The sequence below is a fragment of the Chrysemys picta genome, chromosome 1, assembly GCF_011386835.1.
Source record: "Chrysemys picta bellii isolate R12L10 chromosome 1, ASM1138683v2, whole genome shotgun sequence".
Taxonomy (NCBI): domain Eukaryota; kingdom Metazoa; phylum Chordata; order Testudines; family Emydidae; genus Chrysemys; species Chrysemys picta.
In genome coordinates, this window is record NC_088791.1 from 32843693 (window position 1) to 32865058 (window position 21366).

At 40.3% G+C, this 21366-nt stretch overlaps 1 protein-coding gene across 7 annotated transcripts in view; it reads left to right on the forward strand.

The window, feature by feature from the left end:
* Window positions 1-21366, forward strand: part of TBC1D22A (TBC1 domain family member 22A) — a 438695-nt gene that overhangs the window by 251992 nt on the left and 165337 nt on the right. The window lies entirely within an intron of this gene.

Here is a 21366-nt window from a genome sequence, read left to right on the forward strand (position 1 = left end):
TGTTTGCTCTTTATCCAGCTCTGGTCTGCATCCCGGTTGTGACCTAGCACGAACCTTTGACTAACAATGTTCCGATATCTTTATTCTCTTGGGTTGGCTCCAAAAGCTTGCTGTACTGACCCTTCTTTTCAGATGGTTAGGAGATCTAGGGTCTCAGCACAAGTCCAAGCAGCTGCTTGAGGCCTGTTTTAAAGGCTGCTGGAGTAATATTGCTGTAATGCGAATACATAGGAATCCAGGAGCACGTAAGCAGATCCTGGCACCATGCCACCTTTTAAACAGGGGAGGGACCATCTGGTCAACTTCACCCCAGAGCAGTGGAGGGGGCATAGTTGAACAGACAGGTTGGTCATGGATATCTGCAAATCAGTGTGGAATAGCAGTTGAAGGACTGCCAGACTAGTGCATTGCAATATTGTGTGTACTCAAAGAGTAGACCACACTAACTCAGTTTGCACTGAACTTAGTACACTTTGAAAAAGGACTCCAGCATTCATATTATGTGCAGAGTACTGTGCAGTAAGGAATTGCTTTTGTGTACTTCAGCTTTTTCAGACCAGACTAACTCAAGTTTGGCTTGACTAAACACCCTGTGTAGATAAACCATTAAATCTAGTGTTTGTTCTGAGCTAGCACTTGATTTTAGTCCTTAAAATAGAGCTTAATTAAGTAGGACTTCGTGATTAGGACTTGTGCTAGTCAGCTGCACAAGTCCGCAACATGGTTGATGTCAGAATTCTAGAAACTAAATATAATAAAGGTTTGAGCCTGCTTGTTTACGTATGGTTTTCTATTAGAAGCAGTATTACCTATTGAATAATGTAAAATTATTCATATTGCAGGAACATCTGAAATGGTTCCACATGAGGCAGATGTAGTTCTAATGTAGTGGTTTCCAATATTTTAAATCTTAACATCATCAATGCATACAAAATACCATGGTTTTTTAAAAGCACATAAATAAAACACCAACAGTATATTTTGTGTCAAATAATATTCTTTACTGTTTTTGTGATATTCTTGATACATAGAATTGTATTTTGTTTGGTAGTCTATTTAATGTGCATTATTCTTTTTCAACCTAGTAAATGGAGTATGCTTGTGTGTGCAGTGTAGGTAGGAGATTAGAGAGTACTGATAATTGCAGCTACCTAGTCTAAATACTGGGTTTTCTTATGGATGGAGTTGTTTTTCACAGTTGATAGTTATTTGATGTTTTGTTTAAGATCTACATTTAAAATCTAAATATTGGTTTGAAATAAATAATATAACATTGATATATCCACATATGAATAAGATTTGCCCTAGAATTATGTAAAAGTGAATTTTGCTCCGAAGAAATGTATAAACCAAAAATCGTTGTAATGCTTTGATATTAAGCAAAGGGTCTTTTGTAAAGTGATACACCAATGAATATGTGAATGTTTATGTGCTAATGAGTAGTGTTATACACAAGAGTTGGTATCTGGCTAGAGTATGGACCCTGGTTAGTTTAACACTGGCCATTGTTACTGGTTGCCATCAGTGCTGGTGCTTCATTTTTAGTTTGTTTATAAAATGCCATAAATGAGTGAGAAATATAACTTAAGACTTTTTGAATTTGACATTAGTTATGCTTAACTGAAATTGCACATGCAGCAGAGAGCAAATTAAAATTCTGTCAGGTGATTTTAGGATGTGTTCTAAAATTAATGGATTCACAAAAGCAAAAAAATTAGATTAATTTTTTAAACAAGGAGTTAGATATGCTTAAAATACTGTATACCTAGGCATCTTTAATTTTTGGAAGTACTAGCCCACAAGTTAAAGTCCAAAGAGCAACTGATTATAATATGAGGCAAAATTTTAGTAAAAAATGACCATGTTTGAATAGTGTTTATTCAAACACTAATACTGTCTGAATCTCATAAAATCTTTTTCAAAAAATTTTTTCAGTCTGGGAAGTCCTAAGCTAACTGTGCCTGGTGACACAGAGTATTTGCTTTTCTTTTTAAAAAAAGTTGATTTATTTCCTGCCAAGAGAGAAACTGGCTGCAATTGGAATGTAAGATTTTTGTCATCACTGAGAAACTGGCTTCCTTATAAGGAGGAAAAGACAGCATGGAAGCTGGCTAATGAATCCACTCAGATTCTGAATCTTACTTGTTGGACTGAGCTTGGAGCAAAAAGCCTCTTCATTTATCATATATTTTTGGATAACTGTGCTGGCCACTAGAATGTGGGCAAAATAGCAATAATTGCATCTTCTCTTTAGTCTGCAGTCGTGCACATTGTTTGAACCGAGGGCCTGGGAATAGTGAAGATGATGATAGTAAGCATTTGTGCACATTTGTCGATCTTTTTATTTAAAATGTCTGGGGATGGTTTTTTCCTGTATCAATGGAACCTATTCCCATAGGATTCAAGACTTACTCTTCCAGAGAAGTGGCCAAGAGAATGTCTATATTCTTGAAATAGATCAATTAGCCAGCTACTGTGCAATTAGTTTATTCTTTTATCTATCAGTTTTAACTTGATACTTCCTTCAGCATGACATTCAGATGTTGAGTTCTGGTCTGGTCTGGTCTGGCCTGTATTCACTGTTGAATTGGCATGTTAACTTTATACCAGTTGGTATCTCTTTCATTACTGAGCTATAGGGTGACCAGACAGCAAGTGTGAAAAATCGGGACGGGGTGGGGGTAATAGGAGCCTATATAAGAAAAAGACCCCAAAATCATGACTGTCCCTATAAAATCGGGACATCTGGTCACCCTACTGAGCTATATTGCCTATTTGAAAGTTTGATTTCTAGCGATATGGTCATTGGGTAAGAGCACTTCATACATTTTAAAAAATTCTGTTTTTTTCCCCCATTTTCTCAAATCCTTCACCGATGTTTCATCTACCCTGTTGGTGAAGAATATGGATTTAGTTCACAAACAGAATTACTTTCCACCACTTTATCCATATAAATTACTCTCAGTAAGATGTGGTCTTTTATAGTCTGTAGCACAAGTCCTAGCAGATCCGATCCATATATATGTATTTGAAAGCAAGACTGCTGTGGCCTCACATGTATATTTTTAAAGACCTAAAATGTGCTAGGTGCTAACATTTTATATAGGTTTAAATTTAATATTTAAAGAAAAATAAGAAAGCATAATATTTTCTATTCTCTTTAGTAGATGTACAAATTAAATTTTGATGAGAGAATAATTTGTTTTCAAAAGCCCTGCAATATACAGGAGTATAAATTGTGTGGCTATCTCAGAATTCGTATGACTTATCAAAATATGCAAGCTGAAATCAGTAAGCAAGACACAAATATTGCCTGTCTGTATTTAAAATAAATTCTAAAGATAGACAAGATTAGAGCCCACAAATCTGAGGAAATTGTAGAGTACTGGTAATTTGGTTATACTGCATCTTTCCAGCATTACTATCTATATTATCTTCTGCATGCAGCTGCTGACTTTGCATAGATAAACCCAGCTATTAAACTGTCATGTACTGAAGTTTAAAGAGCAGAGTCAACATTTTGAAAGCTGGTCACTCAGGAATGGCATATTTTATCCTTTTATATTCTATTATTTATTCCAAAAAATTGTTGCTTCCTGGTAATTAAAACTGAAAGGACCTTTGTCAATTTGTTCTATATTCCAGTGCAAATATCTGTGAAGTGAGATCAATTTAATACCTCGTGACTTGAGTTATATTTAGCGGTAGGAAAGCATGCATCTTAGTTTACAATCAAAAAGATTCTGTAATACCCGTCTTCAGAAAATGAAATCGCCATGTAAATCATTTGTCCAAATAACACTATTTCTTTAAACATGGTTGTCAGCCAATTCTGATTACGTAAAGATCGAATTACAGAAAATGATGGTGTATTCTAATTAGGATGCCTCAGACTTGCCAACTTTTAACTGATAATTTGTATTCATATTAAAAAGTTAAATTCTCAGCCTGTTGCATTGGGATTCACATATAATTTTCTATACATTATATTGAGATACTTCCCTACAATTAGGCCAGGTCTACACTAAAACATTTGCCAGTAGACTGTCAGTTTTGGGTATGATTTTTTTCTTTACATTTCTACACCGGCAAAAGCCTAGTGTAGGCACGGAAAAAGCACTTCCTCCCCCCCCTATAAATTGTATCTAAACAAAGATATTTGCTGGTATAGTTATACTAGAAAAACCTACTACAGTGTAGACCTCGCCTTAGTTTTCTCACTTGTTGATCACAGCTTTATTAGGTTATATTTCCTAAAGTTTTACAGCAATGCCAACTCCTTTTCTATATATCAACAGAGGCTGTTTGGTAAGTATTTATTTATTTATTTATTTTAAGTATTTACATATTAATTGCAGAATTTGAAACGTCTGGGCATCGTGGGGTAGGGGATATTTTTTATTTTGGAGGTTTATGTAAAGAGAAGCTGTCGTTCCTTGTATGTATCACTGTGTTTAATCAAATTTCACAGTTCTTATGGGCTTAGTTTTAATGGGCTGTGTTTGACTGTTAGGTACAATGTCGCTAGAGAAGCAGATTTTTTGTTTTGTTTATTTAAATAAATAATCTTCCAGCATTATAGGTCAGTGTTTTCTTTTTTTATTAATAAAAATCACTACCTACCCAAACTGCAATTTATGATTGTCAAGTTTGATATGCAGAGCAGCTCAGGCTGGATTAGTAATTGGCCAGGGGTCTTTCATCGTATCCTAGATTCTGAAGGAAGTACTGGAGAGCCAGTAACTGGAACCATTTGCTCTGAGTCAGTATTGAACCAATGGCTTATGTTAGTGGTAGGGCACACTGTGCAAGAGATGCAGTCTTTCAGATGAGACTTAAACCTATGATCCTGGCCCTTAGTGAATCTTCATCCTATGGCACTATTTGTAAGTTAGGCCTGTTGTGATAATTAGTCCTAAAAATTTGCCCTAATTGTGATGATAAATGTTGATGAGGAAAAGGTATAAAAGAGAGACTGAATTAGTGTAAACAACAAAAAGGCCTACTGATATAACTCAAGGATTGTGTTAGCATGCTTGATAAACAAAAAAGTGTGAAACCAGAAATCAGTGAACCAAAATTGGTTTGTTGAAAACTAGGAGTAATTTGGTGGACAAAATAATGAAGGGATGGGCTATTCTGCTGGGACCTTGGGCTTTCATCCTCCTGATCCTGGGAGATGTCCTGATGGGGTCAGAGAGAGGGACCCAGATGATATCACCGCCGCTATTGTCTCCAGCTGAATCCCAAACACCACCTGGGATGAAATGGGATCAACTAACTTCATTTCCCCAAAAGAGCGGTTATTACCATCTAAGAGATTGTCAAACAGGAGCGCTTTCTCATATAAAACTCTCCCCAGCTAAAAAGAAAGGGAAAAAAGAATGCTGTTAAAATCAAAGCCTTACTTAATAATTTACATTTCAAATGCTTTAACTGGTTTTCCTTCTTCTTTAAACCTTTTATTAAAGATTTTTTTTAATGGTGTGTTTACCATAGTACTAAGCAGGCTGAGACCTGTGTACATCAAATCCTGAACCTTGTTTAACATTGTTTAATGTTGGACAAGTGATTGGGTTATGTTAACACCTTTGGCCCCTTTATTCCATCTAAATTAATACAACATGCCATCTCTACATTATGGCAAGATTTTTCAAGATTCTACTGATTTGGTTGCCGTATACTTGGGTGCCTAACTTGAGACAACTTAAAGGGGCCTGATTTTCAGATTTCTAAAAATTGGCCTCTTTAAGATATCTGAATTTGGGCACCCATATGGAACAGTGAACAGTGGGATGTCCTTACATAGATAGGGATAGAGTGGAGGATCAAACAGATCAGTTACTGGCACAGGTAGTGATGTCCTGTGTATACTGGGATGGAGGGAAGAGGGGGAAATACACACAGAACCAGTTACAAAAAGAAAAAATTGTCACAGTAGGACAATGCTTAGTCAATTATGCCACTAACTGGTTAAAAGTTACAGAGGGTCCTGTGGCACCTTTAAGACTAACAGAAGTATTGGGAGCATAAGCTTTCGAGGGTAAGAACCTCACTTCTTGCATCTGAAAGTTCTTTCAGTTCTTACCCACGAAAGCTTATGCTCCCAATACTTCTGTTAGTCTTAAAGGTGCCACAGGACCCTCTGTTGCTTTTTACAGATTCAGACTAACACGGCTACCCCTCTGATACCTGGTTAAAAGTTGTAACGTAAACATGTCATGACCAGAAGGATTTTAACACCATTATCCCAGACAGATTCCAAGCTGAGAAGTTACATTATATATAAGTCCCCCCTGCCATTTTATTTGGCTTTACAATGAGTAACCTGGTCTCATTGTTTTTATAAAGAACGGCAAAATTCATCCATTTGCCCTACGTTTCTCTTACCATTGCAATTTGATAAAATATTGCTTTCTTCCTGTAATGTACTGTTGTATACTTTTAATGACTTACTGGATCACACTCCTGAGGTTGCTTCATTGACAAGATGCATGTGTTTTTTATCAGTTTGAGTTGGTAAAATGTTTTGGTATCATTTTTTTAAAATATCTTATTTGACCCCATTAGATTCTGTTGAAGTTTAGCTAAGATCTACACTATTAAAATCACCATTTCCCTTCTCTCCCTTGTGTTCCTCAGCAAAATTTTGGCTTAAAAAGTTCATTTATGACCAGGGCCACACTGCATCAGCAGTAAACACTTTAATGGGAAACCCTGGGAGATACCTGAGCTGAAAGTGGGGAGGAGGAGGAAGAGCAGGCTGGCTTCCCCCCAATCGCACCCCCATAGGACTAGGACATAGACCCAATGTCCATCTCTAACCCACCCCAGATGGGGCAGGAGGCTCCATCTTCCAGAGGAGGAGAGAAGAGTGCAGGACTTGGCTCCCTCCAACCACCCTTAGCCTTACCATATGGTGCCAATAGTTAATACCCGGGTTGTGAGACTCCTCACTGCCACCTGCCCTTAGTGTGAGGAAGCCTTGTCTGTGCCTGTTGTGGGTCAGTTACCCAACACCACCAGCTTCTGGCAACACAAGCATGGCCTTCCAGGCCTCCACAGGCCCTGCTCTTGCTTTACAGGTTAACATTAGACATCCTCTGAGCATCTCCTTGTAGAGCCCAGCACCTGATCAACTGGATGCTCACAGAATTCCAGATCCTCTGTTTCCCAAAGGAAAAGTAACCCACAGCTTACAGTCACACTGGCAGACAGTACATCCTTTTGTTCTCCTGATCAGCTCTGGTGACAGGCCCATCTATTATTCTTAGTAGGGAGTCACCAATCAGGTAGACCTGCCTTTTCTTGGTGATGGTGTGATTCTCTGCCCTTCTTCCTGTTCTTTCTGGCTGCAAGTCTGTGATGCTCTGTACCTCTGGGGAACACCCAGCACCCCCATGTTCATCCTTGTAAAATGATTGTGTGGTATCCAATGCAAAGTTTGTCATGTTGGGTGTCTTCAGAAGGCTCATGAGGCACTGAGCATTGTTATTACAGTAATGTTATAGGTTATAATTTCATATATGTAGTCATGAGGCTGAAAAATTTATCCTCATGGCTTAAAGCAAGCCCAGGCAAAAACTCTCCAAGAACAGAGAGGCAGGTCACACCTCATCAGGGATGTATGGGATGGGATAAACCCAGCCCAGCCTAACAGGAACAAAGGACGCTGACCTAGGCAGCAACAGAAGAATCTGTTAGATTCTCACAGGAGTCACCCCCGTTCCTTTGGTCAGTTTGGAGCTATGATGAGGTAATGCTTACCTGACTCTGAAGAGGGGAGGGGGGGCAAACCCAAGAGGGAAGAAAGGACATGATAAAAAGGAGAGACGTTTGCCATGCTCTCGCTCCCGCCTACATCTACAGACCCTACACCAAGTGACTGAAGCGCAGATCAAAGGGGAGAGCCTGGCTGAAGTGCAACCAGCCAGCCTGTGGTGAGAAGCATCTGAGCTTGTAAGGGCATTGAAAGTGTTAAGATCAGCTTAGAATGCATTTTGCTTTTATTTCATTTGACCAAATCTGACTTACGTTTTGACTTATAATCACTAAAAATCTATCTTTATAGTTAATAAATTTATTTGTTTATTCTACCTGAAACAGTGTGTTTGGTTTGAAGCATGTCAGAGGCTCCCCTTGGAATAACAAACCTGGTACATATCAATTACTTTGTCAAATTGACGAACTCGTATAAGCTTGCAGCGTCCAGCAGGCATAACTGGACACTGCAAGACAGAGATTCCTAGGGTTGTGTCTGGGACTGGAGATATTGGCTAGTGTCACTCGATTGCAAGTAGCTGGGAGCAGCTTACATGCCAGAGGCTGTGCATGAACAGCCTAGGAGTGGGGATTCTCACAGCAGAGCAGGGTAAGGGATAGCTCAGAGGTTTGAGCATTGGCCTGCTAAACCCAGGGTTGTGAGTTCAATCCTTGAGGGGGCCATTTAGGGAACTGGGGTAAAAATCTGTCTGGGGATTGGTCCTGCTTTGAGCAGGGGATTGGACTAGATGACCTCCTGAGGTCCCTTCCACCCTTGATATTCTATGATTCTAAGGCTGGCTCCCAGAGTCAAGGATTAGAGAGACCTAGCAGATCATCGGTCCGGATGACACCAGAGGGGAACGTCATAAAGTCCTCATGTCTTTTTTTCTCCCTTGCAATCTTCTGAGAGTCATCCTGTATCCTCCTGGGACTCTGAACTCTGGATATCTCCATTGATTCTTCCTCTACTCTTATAGGACTAGCCTCTCCTCTCTTCTTCCTTGCCCTCCCACCTTCAGTTACTGCCTGCTGTGTGCCTTCTTTATGTTCTAAGTCAGCAAATCTGTTCCCGAGCTTTACTTCTCCTTCACTAGCCAATCTTTTCCTCTGCCTGGTTCTCATAGTCACCTGCTTCCATTGGCCACATTTCTTATCCAGCAGTCTCCCCTCAGAGTTCTTCAGTCCACTTGCATCTGCAAGTCTTGATTTTTCCTTCAGCCTCCTCTTGCCTTCCTTCCATCATCTGCTCAAATCCCCTTCAAAACTCAACCAGACCTTCCACCTGCATCTCCAAACCTCAGATCTTCTCTTCCATCTGCTCTGTCATGCAGCACTTCGTACAAATGAAGCTCTTTTCAGGTACCTCCTCCATGATCATATATATTCCGCAGCTTCCAGATCATCTTCATTGTCTCTTCTATTGCTTGGACACTATCAATGCTACTTCTGTATCTGTCATAGCCTTTCCACCTAAAGTTCTGTCAAGGAAAAAGAAAACATAGATTACATTTCCCTAAAAATAAAAGGCAGATTGTAGCAACATACCTACATTTAATTTTTAGATTTCTACCAAGGGTTGGGGTCGAATTTACGGTGCCTGAATGTATGTCAGGTTTAATAGTAAAAGTATGTTCCCTTAAGCCATTCAGGTTCTGTCTGCTGGTTAGCAACCCTCTTGGTTACTTTGTATTCACATGCACAGTGTAATCAATTTGGCATGTGAGCTTTAGGTTTAAGCCTAACTGTAGAGTTTAACTCTTTGCTGAATAGTGTTATTGCTTGCTTAAAGGGGTTTTGGGGGCCATGCCCTAGCCAGGTGCATGACTGAGTGGTGTGATTGAAATTCCTTGCGGCTAGATAAGAGCCATGGTTTGATACTCAGGTGTGTGCAAACTAGTTGGTAGAGTCTGTCAACATTAAGAGATTTGTTTGTGGGGAGCGATACCTTATCAAAATGTTGTTCAAAGTATTAATCAAATATATTATTTTAAAATCTTGTATTACATTCCTTTCCATCATCTCCTTGTCTGTAAATTATCCTAAGCCATGAGTCTGAAGAGCATCCCTATTTAGGACTGCGCTTAAATGTGTGGATGGAATAGAAGTACATGCTTTAAATCGTGTGCTGTCCTGTATAGGGGTAGATTTAAGTACATACACAAGTGCTTTTCTGAATCAGGGCCTTGGTCCCCCATCCTACAAACACTCATGCACATGCTTTGAAGTCAATGAGGCTACTTGTGATAGTAATGTTAAGCATGTAGGTAAGTGTCTGCAGGATTGGGACCTTTAGTCGTAAGATCTTGGTGCAGAGACTGTTGCTTTTTTGTGCCTTAGTCTCCAGTTGAGATCTGAAGATTTCGGTTCAGTTTTTGCTTTAATGTTGTATTACCAGGGACACTATAGACAAAGCCACTGTAGTCAATGGGATTGAACCCAAATGCTTTATTTTGACTACAGTGTTCCCAGCAGAGGAATGGTGGATGGAATTACTTTAGAAGTCGTAGGTAGCTGTTGTTCTTATAATATGATAGAATATCTTTTCTGTGGTATTCTATTTAAGGTGACTATGAATGATTATACATGCTGTTTGAACAAATACCTATAAATAGTGAATGTATTGTGCATAAACACACATTTTTATATCAATTGCTCTCATTCCTACTATGTAGTATAAATCTATATCAGATTGTATCAGTATTTTTTTTTTTTTTTAATCAAGAAGACCTCTTTCAGCAATGTTTTCAATCTGTGGATAGGTTCTAAGAAAATGCTGTGAAGTGTGTTAAACAAATATACTCCTTATTTCTTCTGCATTTTGATTTAAGTACTATTATTTCTTGTGACTTTAGCATAATTTTATTATCATAAATTGCTGTATAAGTATCTTATGAAAAGTATTTTAAGTCAGAAAGATGACATTAATTACATCTGCATGCTCATTCATCACATGTACATACTTATTTCCAGTGAAATGGAAAATTTAAATTTAGGATTATTGTTATCCATATTACCTTTATCAGTGAAATAGCATCTGCTCACAGTTTCTTATAAAGTAGGAAGAATGAGTCTTTTCAGTTTATGCATTTCTGTTCTGATCTATATAAATTGCAAGTAATGCTTAAAGTTTTGCATATTTTCCAACATTTTTTAGAATAGAAGGCAACAGACAAGAAATTCAGAACATTTATTAAAAATCGTAGTTGAAGTATCACAACTGCAGTTTATCGCTTTTCATTACTTACTTCAAAGGCTTCCTGTAAGGAGATGAGAATATGTGGCTGTTATATGAAGAGCAAAATCCCTTTCTAGTGTTCCAGAGTGAAAGCCTCAATTAGACTGATTTTTTTTTTTTTTTTTTGGTATCTCACTGGATATAATGGATTTATCTAATGGAAAATCTTCAATATATGTATCCGACAATGACCTTTTTATACAGTAAGTTAGCACTGTCTTACTTCCATGATTTGAACTTGCTGCCAAATTTGCCTAGAGCAAGGACTCACACACAGTATTAATTCTTCACTTTGCTTGTGTAGCAGATGGTGGCCAAAAGGTGTTCAGGCCCCTAATCATGCAGAAGTCGCTATTGCTATTTAAAGTTAGAGAACTGACTGTTCTTTCTTCAGTGTGCATCTCTTCTGGGGCAGAGTGGGATTGCCTAAGGGAACGTCTATGCTTACCTCCGGGACGGCGGTAAGCAATCGATCTTCTGGGATTGATTTATCGCGTCTTGTCTAGACGCGATAAATCGATCCCGGATCGATCCCGGAAGTGCTCACCGTCGATGCCGGTACTCCTGCTCTGCGAGAGGGGTACGTGGAGTCGACGGGGGAGCCTGCCTGCCGCGTGTGGACCCGCAGTAAGTTCGAACTAAGATACTTCGACTTCAGCTACGTTATTCACGTAGCTGAAGTTGCGTATCTTAGTTCGAAGTGGGAGGTTAGTGTGGATCAGCCCTAAGAGTTGACAAGAGCATTCTAAAATTGCATGCCATCATTGGAAGTTTAAGGTTTAAAAACAAGAACTCCACAAACTCATTCCAGATGCAACATTCTGTATTTTTTTCATAATGAATGGTACTTGCCCTTCCTCCCCAGTCTTCCCACCTCAATCATTTTCTACATTTATAATACCTGTGTATCTTGTACCTATATCTAGTTAATTTCATATACTTTTAAGCATAGCAATAAAATAAAACCATTTAAAGTGGATGAAAAAGTTCATCTCCTCAACACTACTGCAGCTTTAAGAAAAGACCGTTTTTATCTCAGATTTTTTTTTTAAATGACAGTAATAATTTTAATATGCATCAGGAGTTACAAATTAAAATGTATGTTACAAAACCAAAATTGGAAGGTAAAATTTGAAATAGTTTTTTTTTTAATTTAAATATATCTGGAACTTGTGTTATATCATAATTTTACATGGTGATTTTTGTATCCTTATTTTTTTCTTAAATGTGCATTTATACAATAAATCTGTATACTCCAAGGCAAAATGCATGGAATTCTGAAGAAGCTTCATTTAATTTTTTTTAAATCACTTTTAAAATGATCTATGTATGAAAATAAACAATCATGTTAATACTACAATCCCTTGTTCTTTTTAATTATTTACTAAGGTCAGTTTATTTTGTGTTCCCAAGTTTTCAGTGTGATACAGATTTTTGTATTGTATACAAGTTATTGGGAGCAGAACTGGAGGCATGGGAGGTGGACAGAGAAAGAGGTAAAGATAGTAAATCTATGGTTCCGCTACAATGATCGGTAGTGAAATAGCCAACCGTGTTGACAATTAAATTGTCATATTTAAGTGTCGGTGTCAGCATTTCATTGCAAGGGACAGTTCAGATCTCTGAGCCATTCTGTAAGGTTATCTGCAACACGATACTGCTTTAGTTTACATGTTCAGATCATGATTTCAAGGACTTTTTCCACAACCCTTAGGGCTAGAAACATATATTTTTACATAGATAAATAATTTTAAAAACCCAAAAATGTAATTATGGAGTACAGTTCTTTGGCAAGGGGTGGATTATGCGGCAAATTCCACATCCACTGTTTTGTGGAATACATGATGGAGACTTGATATGTATTTTACATCAAAACTTTGATTCTCACTCTTGCATACAAGATTTTTTTTAGCTTAATCTATAGAAAACCTCTAAAGATTAGTTAGTAGCTAAGAAGTTCAGAGAAATGAATTAATATTACAAAGTGGTGAGTGTCTTCAATTCCCATGAAAATCCAAGGGTTTGTGTAAGTGTTTTTTGTGAATGTAAATCTTCTGCTATTGATGCAGTAGTAAATAGTGCTAAAAATGTGCTTGCTTGTGTCTGGATTTATGCACATACTGTTACTCCATCTGTCTGTCTGTTTTACACTGCTGCATATCATTGTGGTGTCTGAACATCTTCCATGTAAAAATCATATCTATAGTGAGGTAGTGGACTTCATGGAATCTGGCACTTCATCCTTTTTCAGGGTCAAAACTCTGCTTCTGGTAATGTTTTTGTTTAGATTTTTATTAATTTCCTTTGTTGTCTTTTGTTTGGTAGGGCGTGACTCTTCCTAGGGTTCCCCAGGGTTGTAAGGCACATTGCTACCACCTGCTCTTTAGCATGAGGGAGCCTTGTTTGTGCCTGCCATGGGTCAGTTGCCCAACTGTACTGGCCTTGGGCAACACAAGCACTCCCATCTAGGCAACACATGCCCCACTGTTACTTTACAGGTTAATGATTGACACACCCCAACCCTTCAGCACTCCAAGCATCTACTTTGAGAGTTCAGCCCCTGGTCCACTGGACACTCATAATATGCCCAGATTCTCTGTTTCTAAAGAATCAGTACACCCCAGTTTATCAGTTCCACTTCAGAGTACCACTCCACTTAACGTGAAGATCTTAGATATGTATATTGTGAAATCAGGTATAATTTTATTTAGCAAAACAGAGAGATTCAAGTAGTAGCATGTAGTATTGGAAACAAATGATTACATATAAAATAAAATCCTAACACACATTTTAGAGTCTAGATTTGATTAACAAGGTACTCTTATGTCTAAGTATTGTTCTCCCAGAATCCTTTCAGGTGCTTTACACCCAGACTGGCTGTGATCCTCCTTTCATGAGACAAGCTCTCTTTCAGCTTGCCTCCTTGGTGAAGGATTCCATATGTTTCCTTGACCCCAATGTATACCATAACAATCCTTTGTCTTTATTCATAAGCAGGGTCTCTTCCCCCCCCTCCCCCCCCCCCCCCCGAGCCCAGCCTGCTGTTTGTTTCATGCTATAGATTTCTTCTCTTGTAGACTTCACAATCTTTCATTCCTACCCTGGCTCTGTATGCAGATAGGCATACATTGTGCACAAATGACCAGAAAGGGAGATATGTGTCTGTTACCTCCTGCCTGAAAGGAATAATTCCAAAGTATGTTACCTCCTGGGGACCAGTCTTAATTCCAAGACCTTAAGAACATAATTTTTAGCATATATGCTGTTATCCATACACACATTTCGCAATGATTATTGTGACTAGTGGGCTACTCTTCAGAGAGGCTTTGGATGCCAACGTATGGTGAATTATTATGCATATAGCTGACCAAGGGATCCTGATACAACTTTATGCACCCGCTTGTGCCCTCTGCCTGTTGGCACCAATGGGTCCCTGGATCACATATGGGTTTATGGGTAGAAGGAGGTGTCACTCTTGGGAATCTCATTCTTATGTTAGAAAGGCTTTTTCGTAGAGGAAGATTTTGCAGCATTTCCTAAAAGTGGTCAGATTTGCCTGCTTTCCAGAAGTTTGTTCCATGGCCAGTTCCTTTGACCAAGAATACTGTTGCCCCTTGGCCTGAGCAGTTAACTAATATTCAAGGCCTTGGTTGGTTGGTTTACATTGGGATAAATTGATTAGGTATTTCTTTGGTGCCATCCTGTTATAAATAATGAGTGCTTTTAGATTAGTCATGGACCAGATGTCAGATGGTGAAGCTCAAGTTTAGTTTATTAATCAAAGAGTAGGCATTTAAGTTCAAACAGCACAAATAGAAAAGGTGGCATTCACGAGTCCTGTGGTCCAGTCCACAGCTCATCCTATCCCAAGGTGAGCTATATAGACCCCTTCTCTTTGTTTATCCCATATTACAATTTGTGATTTGCTTCTGTAGCTTAGCATTAACAAATCATTATTAAATGTCAACTTATCAAAGGCTTTATATTCTATTTTGTCTATATTTCCATCAACATAAGCTTCTTATACATATAATGAAACTTAAACTCAAGCAAAAATAAGCTTTTTCATACATCCGCACATTGTTATGCTTCCCTCATATGTCTCCATCCTGTGTACTCTTTCTTGTGATTTCAGTTACAGCTTAGTACAGTAGAAAGCTTGTTCAAAAATCTAGTGTGAAAGCATGTTTTGCTTCTTTGTTTTTTAAAGTAAATCTGACCGCTAACTCTAGTACATTTCTGTTACTTTCTACTTAGGATCACTCTCAAAACCTTATGGGAGTCTTGCATGACAATTATTTAGCATAGCCCTGGGGACTGCTTAGTCTTTAGGCCTCTCTATGCTAACACAGTTTGTTTACAAAGATTGTACATGAAGTTCCATTTCCCTGAACACGGTAGTACCAAACAGCAGGCTATTTCCTTGCTCACAATTTCCAAGCCTGCCTTTCCAGTGAATATTTTGCCCCACGGAGCTCTGTCTCTGCTCCTCCACAGGACCATGCTTACCACTGTTTCTCTTGCTGTCTGCTGCTTTCTCCTTAGCCCACATGGTTTGGCCAGTGCCATGGGTAGTGGCTTTTATTGTTTCTACTCTCTCAACACAGACGCATATTTAATTGCTTAGTACACTCATTGACTTTAGTCATGCTTGAGATTGATCGCATTAACACCTTCCATCAGAACAACATGGGTTTTGTGCTCTGTTACTCCTTTGATCAGGAAAGTATGTGACTTGCAAGCTTTGCTGCTATTTAATATAACAGTAGTAAGCAACCAGCAGTTCGGATTTTCTTCAGCTGTCCCATGCTGTTTGAATTTTGTCTCTTGATTGTTCACATTAAAATCTTTTGTCATTTTGGCCATGTCTATATAACAAAGTTTGGTTGATACAAGTTATGTTGGCGTACAGCCACCAAAGAATGCATATCATTCAGATGGGTACATGCTTGGCTGTTTGCATAGGTACTGTACTCATCAGGAGTGCTTGCACTGATGTAAAATGCAGTGCACTATGGCTAGGTATCCCAATGTGCCCCATGCAGCCCTCCGATGGAGCGCCTTTGAGAAATTTTTGCGGTGATTTAGAGAATAGGAGCAATTTGTCCAGGGATATCTGGTAGCTAGGGGTCAAATTCCCACCATTCCACTTTCTGCATTCCATAACACTTTCCACATCCTATAATTTTTGCACTGTTTCTTATAATTCCAACAATCCCATGCACTATTTTTCTCTCTCTGCCATCTCTCTGACAGAAGCATGGGCTGACTTCAGTACAATTCTACTATTTGGGGCTAACAATTCTCCAGTATTTGCAGCGTTTGAGGGAATACTGCTACAGTTGGGTTTGCGATAAGAAAGATATGGATATGTTTGACCATAATAACAGGATACTGATAGACATAGTGGGGGAAAAAATGCCATTTTGCTGCTCGTCTTCATGGAGTAGCTCCACATGGTAGAGTGCCATTTCTGGGCCCAAGAAATGAGTACTGATTGTTGGAATAGCATCTCAATGCAGATTTGGGATGATGAGCAGTGGCTTCAGAAGTTTTGGATTCAAATGGCCACATTCCAGGATCTGTGTCTTGAGCTTGTCCCAGCCCTCTGGTGCAAGCACACCAAAATGAGAGCCTCATTGACAGTGGAAAAGCAAGTGGCAATCTCACTCTGGAAACTTGCAATGCCAGATTGCTACTAGTTAGTGGACAATCCTTTTGGAGTTGGAAAATCCACAGTGGGGGGCGTTGCTATGCTATGCAGGACTGTGACTCTCAGTAATGTACAGGAAATGGGGGATTGATTTGCAGCAATGGTGTTCCTGAGCTGTGGAACACATATCCCTATTTTGGTGCCAACCCACCTGGCCACAGAGTACATCAACAGAAAGGGCTACTTTTCTATTGTTATGCAAGCACTAGTGGATCATTGGAAATGCTTCACTAGTACCAGTGTGGGCTGGTCAGGGAAAGTGCATAACCTTGCACTTCGTATTTTTGAATTTCATCCCATTTCTGTTACTCCACTCTTCAAGGTCATCCGGTTTTTCCTGTACAATATTCTCATTCTCCTCTGTATTGATATTACCTCCTAACTTTTATTATCAGCAAATGTAATGAGCACACTCCTACTCCACTCCTACAGCTTGGTCTGTAGCTTTTCTCTACAAGATTTTTGCCTTTGCTTGGAATGCAAATTGCAAATAGTTTTTATATAGTTGATTTTTAAATTAATTCTAAGCCTCCTCCACATTTAAGTCCTTAAGCTCTTCAGTGCAATTGTCTTCTTTTACTACTTCCCTTAAATCTGCCTTTTTGAAATCAAAAACCATAGTTGCAGACCTGGTTTTGATTATCCTTCCACTTACTTTAAATGGAATCAGTTCCTGATCATTTGATCCAAAGCTATTTCCACACTACACCGCTACCTCGATATAACGCGACCCGATATAAAACAAATTCGGATATAAGCAGTGCTCCGGGGGGGGGGGGGGGGGGGGACAGGGCTGCGCACTCCTGTGGATCAAAGCAAGTTCAATATAACTCAGTTTCACCTATAATACGGTAAGATTTTTTTGGCTCCCGAGGACAGCATTATATTGAGGTAGAGGTGTACTTACCAACACCAAGTTAAAATTGCTTGATCTCTTGGTTTAGTGACGATTTGATGAAGAAAACTGTTGTCATCTTTTAGAACACAGGACTTCACAAAAAGCTGCCAGCAGGGATGTTGGTGATGTTAAAATGCCAATGGTGATTCTGGGGGTTCAAGCCTGCCCTTTGCTCCCCTGACTCATGAAGCTGTGAGCTGGCCACGTCAGCAGTACCCAGGGAAGATTAAGCTACCAGCTCAGCAGGTACAGAATGATGGTTGAATTTGCTTTTGGTAGATTGAAGGCACATTCCACCACTTCCTTCCCCGGCTGCAGCCCTGCAAACCTGCCTTCCACTCATTAGCAATTGCCAGATAAAGACAACTTTTTGCTGGCAACCGAGGGGTTGCTAATAAGCGGAATCTACTTATGTGTAGCTATGGTTCTCCTTGTCCCTCAGCATGCAGTGGTAGGGGTAAGGATGTACACAATGATGCCAGGTGGTATGATGGGGGCATGTAGGGAGCAGCAATTATGGAATTCTCCAAGGCTACAAGGCTGCTGAATATGGGATCTTTGAGCCTGCATGTCGACCATGATGTGAAGCATTTTTTTTTTCTTGACCTGGTGCATTTCCCAATGTGCGCTCTCTCTCTCTGTCTCTCTCTATCCTTTTTGCCTCTCCCGAAGCAACCATTCTTAAGTTTTTCTCTATGGTCGTGTTCTGATGTGCCCTCCAAACCCTTTGATGACTGGACGAGGCAATGGTGGGTTGGAGAATCCCATAGACCGTATCCTTCCTGTGGTGGGGGGCACCCCTCAAGCCCACCATGCCAGAAGCTGCTGATCAAAACAGATACACACCATTAGATTTATGGTCACAATGGAACCCAAGATAGGTCTGGAAAATCCCTTATTAGTACTAGAAAAACACTTTATAAGAAATGCCTATTAACACCTCCCTACATCTCTGCTCTGCAGGTCAAACAATGGTGAGTACAGCCTAGAGCAGAGAAAAGGGGAATTCTGTGGCATGTTGTTATAAAGTCTAGGAACCCATCCCATGGGTATAGGGAAATAGCAGAGAATATATTGACACTATTTTCACCAACAGTGGTGATTTTGGCTGGTATCTCAAGGGTGACAAAGGCACAGACAACCAGGTGCTACTGGTTTCCCACAGCTGCCCGGTCCCATATGTTGCTAGTTTGTTTAGTGCAATGGTGCCAGCCCAACACAGAGTGCTGTGGGAAAGCGTCCTAGCACAGTGGAAGAAACAAGGCTGCCATCCCTAGAAATCTTTGGGAGAGGATAGCAGAGTATCCCCATCAAAGTGTAATTGAGATCTCTGAAAAGGATAAAAGGGACATCCCTATTCAGATATGCAGAGTACTCTGTGACACCCCATCTGCCCTTCTCCCCCCATCCCCACCTAGCCCAACAAGCAAAAGAAATGAAATGAGGAGGCCGAGTCTACCTCTGTTCTACCTGTACTCAGACATAGGACATTGATCTATTGTAGGTTATGTTGCCCGACTGCCATAGTACTCTTTTTGAAGGAATTCCCCAACATTTTACTTGATTACCTCATACCAATAAAACAATGAAAAACTGATACTGGTCTCTTAACTTGCAGGTGGGCTGAGAGCCATTTTAAATGGGGGAGAGGGAAAGCTGAGGCTGGAGGGAAAGAAAAAGCAACAAAAACAAAAAATTGCAAGGAATAATTTGTGTACACACTTACCTGAGCTTCCTTCCCCATCATCAGTGGGCATCATCTGAGCAAACCTGGCGGAACTGTCTTGAGTGCTGCAGAGTTTTAAACAGTTCCTGGCTCAGGGCATGGTTTGAGTCCTGTGCTACATCCACTCCCTTCTTCAACTCCTCCTCCTCCTCTCTTCAATGGCAGGGGGCTCACTTTTGGGCTCCTCTGAGGTGTTCACAGTCATTTATGGGGTGCTGATGAGGTCACTACTAAGTATAGCATGCAGCTTGTTGTAAAAGGAGCAGGTTTGCACGGCAGCATCAAATTTCTTGTTGCCCTCCCTAGTCTTGCGGTATGCCTGCCATAGCTTCTTCACTTTCATGCTGCTGATCCCCGTCATGCCCCTTTGCCAGCATTGCCCATATGATCTGTTTGTAGATGTCCATGTTCCTATGGATGGTCCATAGCTGTGCTTGTACAGCCTCTTCTCCTCACAAGCTGAGGAGATCCAATACTTCTTGCCTGCTCCAGGCAGGAGCATGTTTAGTAGCTCTCCATGTGCGTTGGGTTGGGCAGTCGACTGGATACAACAAAGGTGAGCACTTAAGTGTGCTCGCCAAAATGAGCAATCAGGAAAGGGCATTTCAAAAACTCGCAGTGATTTTAAAGGTGGTGTGGATTGCTTCAGGTCTCTGTGACCCCTGTGGAGTTCAAAATTCTCATCAGAGCAGTCACTGTCATAGGGATGTGGGCATTGGAGGATAGATAAGTTCAACACATCTAGTGCAATGTCTACACTTGTGCTGTGTTGACCTTAGTAGGTCAACAGTGGTCAGTGTCACTCATGGAGGTGGTGTTACTGGGTTGCTGTAATGGGCCGCTTACATTGATGAGTGACAGATTTTAATATAGACACATGCATAACTTCGTCCATGCAAATATACGTAATTTCATAGCGTAGACCAGGGATCGGCAACCTTTGGCATGCGGCTCGCCAGAGTAAGGACCCTGGCGGGCCAGGCCAGTTTGTTTACCTGCCGCGTCTGTAGGTTCAGCCGATCACGGCTCCCGCTGGCTGTGATTAGCCGCTCCAGGCCAATGGGGGCGGCGTGAAGCGGCAACCAGCACATCCCTCAGCCCACACCGCTTCCTGCAGCCCCCATTGTCCTGGGATGGCGAACCGTGGCCAGTTGGAGCTGTGATCAGACGAACCCGTGGACGCGGCAGGTAAACAAACCGGCCCAGCCTGCCAGGGTGCTTACCCTCGTGGGCCGCGTGCCAAAGGTTGCCAATCCCTGGCATAGACCAAGCCTTAGTCACTGCCCCAACCACCCAAAACCCAGGTATTAGAGCCAAAGCACCTGGGCTTATTCGGGGATCGGGCAGTTGTATTGTCTCCTCTGTCTACTGCTGCTGCCTTTTTTTTTTTTATAAACAAAGCCTATTTGAATTTAACCCCTTTTAACATCAGGGATTAAAGTGTCAGTTGTTAATGGCTCATCCGATTTTGAAAGCTGTAAAGGCACATACAGAGCATTACATAGGTAGTTATATACCTCTCAAAAATGAGTGAGAAGTAGGTAGCGCTGTGAATCAAGGCATGCAAATAGTCTCAAAAGAACATAGTATTTCTGCACACCCCTGTGAGGTTTAAAGTAATAAAAAAAAAAAAACTGTGGAAAAATTGCTCTGAAATCTCTAAGGATTTACTTTCTCCTCTGGACTGGCTTTGTTCTCTAGCTCAGCTTGCAGGGTGTCATGTCACAACATCCCTAATATCTGAAAGAATTAAAATGCTCTAAGTTTTTAAGAGAAGTTGTGTTGAACCCACTGTTTATCCTGGCATATGGGAACAATTAGTACATATAGGTTAAAGGTGATTATAATTTCGTAATTTATGTTTGGCACACATCATTAAATAAGTACAGTACAAACCTGTTTAAACTGAACTCCAGTTAACATGAATGAGACGACATTCCTTGGGTTTGTGCTGTATGCATGTGGACATCCTGTGATCTTCATTATGCTCCACGCTGGGGAGCAACATTGGAAAGCAAATTCTCTTGTGT